Below are 3,330 nucleotides of genomic sequence, written 5' to 3'. Positions count from 1 at the left end.
CTTTCTGCGGTGTGTTTGTTGGGATCCGATGAATTATGGGTTCATGATCAGATTATTCATTGAAAGTAATTGAGTCTTTCTGAACTTTATTATGCATGATTATGATAGCTTTGTATTTCTCTCTGATCTATCTGTTTGGTTTGGCCAACAAGATTGATTTATCTTCAGTGGGAGAGGTGCTTTGTACTAGGTTCAATCTTGCGGTATCCTCACCTCGTGACAAAAGGGGCGAGACACGTATTGTATTGTTGCTACTAAGGATAAAACGACGGGGTTTATTCATATTGATTGGTTTACTTTGTGTACATCATGTCATGTTGCTTAAAGCGTTACTCTATTTGTCATGAACTTAATACCATAGATGCATGCTGGATAGCGATTGATTGGTGGAGTAATAGTAGTAGATCCAAGTAAGAGTCGGTCTACTTGTCATGGATGTGATGCCTATATATGTCAACATTGCCATGAATACGTCATAACTATGCGCTTTTCTATCGATTGCCCAACATTAATTTGTTTACCCATCGTATGCTATATGTTTGAGAGAGAAGGCTCTGGTGAAGACTGTGGCCCACGGGTTTACTTTTATCATATTATAAAATCCAAAAATACAGTGTTGTAATTTATTCACTTTTATTTTGTTTTGCAATTTATCTATCTACCTATACTAGATTTGATCCTTGCAAGTAACGAGTTCAAGGGATTGACAACACTCTTGCCCGCGCTGGGTGCAAGTATTTGCTTTGTGAGTGCAGGTGTTGTTCATGAGGGTTTGCTTAGTTCTCCTAGTGGTTCAATAAACCTTGGTTCTCACTGAGGGAAATACTTACCTCTACTGTACTGCTTCACCCATCCTCTTCAGGGAAAATCCCAACACAGTTTACAAGTAGCAGCCACCATGGAGCTTGAGCATTTTCTTGAATAGACTGTCGATGACGATCTTGACAATGGTTTGCATACCAACATGAAGTGGTGGAGAAAATCTTGTTGACGAAGAGCCCCTTCATTTGCTCTGTCTTGGCCAGGATGCGATCGCGGCTCGTGCGTAGTTTGGTTCGTGAACCCAACGGTCATGGTACCGACAATCGCCACTACCGCTGGAGCGATGAGCAGGGGGGCTTAGGGTGTCTACAACCACACATAGCAAAAATGAGCCCTGAAACGTTAGCGGAAGTGTCCGATTGTGTCAGCGTACTGCGTCGAGTCACCCCCCATATTTCACTCGCCACAACCACACTCCCATTTGATGATCTCCATTTTAATACAAAGCCATGAAACATTCATGATATATGTACATAGAGCATGGCAAACTGCCACCTACACTACTTTTCATCGGATATGTCGATAACGTTCATGTGGTAGCCGCTGGCCTCTTGGTCATTGGCTTTCGAGCGAGACGGCGGTGCCTCCTCAGAAGCGAAGGACTCCTCAAGCTCCATGGCCGCCTCGCAGAGGAAGCGGCGGTTGGCCTCCACCTCCGCCTTGGAGTGGATGGAGTCGAGAATGTCCTGCTGCCAAAGTTGTCAGAATCGAGATTCTAAATCGGATCGGAACTCCATTGGTAGGATCATGAATCGTAGAATCATAACTACCAGGATCATAGAAACTTAGATTCTATGAGCAAAGTCATAGAATCAAAGGGGCTAGTTTGGATCGTAAGGTCGTAAGATTCTAAGACTTGAGTCGCGATTCTGACAACTTTTCCTGCTGCTCCGTCACCTCCTCTGCTTAGGCGAGTGTGCCCTACATCATGAACTCCGGTGTTGGTGCCTCCTTCTCCTTGTCTGATGGTGACTCCTCCTCCTCCAGCTCCGACGTTACCATCTCAGCCCCCACCTCCTCCCGCTTCGGCCCCTCGACCTCCATGTGCTCTGGTGCCTCCACGTCCGGACTATCCGGAGGCAGGCGGCGACAAATCTGTGCGGCGCGACGTGCGACACGGGCCTCCACTGCGGTGCACATCTTCTCCTGGATCTCGATCGGACGCTCCGACCTCAGCAGCTTGTAGGGTGATCTTGCTACGGACCATGGCAGTGTCGTCGTCGGTGGACCTCGGATTCGAAGTGGAATAGGAACAGTGGGGGGAAGCGGCGACGCAGACGAGAAAGAGATAATGCCACGAGGCTAGAATTACCTCGCCGTCCAGCTTAACTAGTGGACTTGGTCGCTAGCGCCGCCACGAATGTGTCCTCACCTAAACCAGAGGAGGCACCCCTCGGTAGCTCGGACCCATCCATGAGCCGACGTGACAGGCCCACTATCTGCCCCACATACCGGATGGGTATGGGGTGACAATCAGCTCGGACATTTCGTTTGCGTTTGGGGCGGCCTATTCAGTTGCTTTTTTTCTGCTCGAACGGTAAATCTGGATGTGCAACTCGAGCTTTTGGGCTCGGCCCAAGCCAGGGTCGGCTCGAGAACTTAAAAGGCCGAGCCGAGCTGTACATTTGGGCTTGTGTCGACTTCGAGCCGAGCCAGCAGACTCGTCTCGGTCCAACTCGAGCTTTTAGCTCGCAGCCCAGCCAAGCCAAGCAGCAGAATGCACGTCAGTTTAGCCCATCTAGCCCAGTGAAACGAGTCGACGACTGCAGCAGAGTAGAGTACAGCGAGAGAGAAGGACTTGGGTTTCCGCTCGCTAGGTTTCCTCACTTCTCGCCGCCGCCACCGCCACCGCACGAACAACCACCTGGCCATCGATGCCGGCACGCCGAGGCTTCCCTCTGCTTCTCCATTTCCTCGTCTCCTTCCTCCCCATAAGGCCAAACCCCTGGGTCGCAGCGAGCTCGTTGGCGACCATCCACGACCACGAACCACTCATGTGCGCCGTGCTGTGGACCGTCTTCCCGGCGCCCGCGTACGTCCATGAGCAGCGCCGCCGCCGTCTTCCTCTTTTGCCGTCAGCGACCACGCCGCCCGCGTACGTCCATGAGCAGCGCCGCCGTCGTCTTCCTCTTTTGCCGTCAGCGACCACGCCGCCCGTCTTCTTCTTTGTGTACGCTGTCGGCGACCACCCAGCTCCAGTAGAGCGCCGCATCCGTCTTCCTCGCCTCTCGTCTGCAGGCCTGCGACCACCCAGCTTCTTCAGACTCAGAGCGTATCCGCCGTGTCGTCCTCGCCTCCCCTCGGCGCCCGCCCATGTGGAGGCCCACATGGCAGTGACTTGGCGGACGCAGGAGCTCCTTTTTGTGGCTCGTGGGAGCAATCGAGCGCGTCCAGGTCGATCGAACAGTGACGGCCGGCCGCTCAGGCGTCTAGAGGGAGGATGTTTGGAGCTCCGGTCCTAGGAAGAGGAACCGCTCCTCACGAAAACAAGTGGCAACCGCCATATCG

Source organism: Aegilops tauschii, chromosome 4 (assembly GCF_002575655.3).
Source record: "Aegilops tauschii subsp. strangulata cultivar AL8/78 chromosome 4, Aet v6.0, whole genome shotgun sequence".
Classification (NCBI taxonomy): domain Eukaryota; kingdom Viridiplantae; phylum Streptophyta; class Magnoliopsida; order Poales; family Poaceae; genus Aegilops; species Aegilops tauschii.
This window is presented reverse-complemented; position numbering follows the sequence as displayed.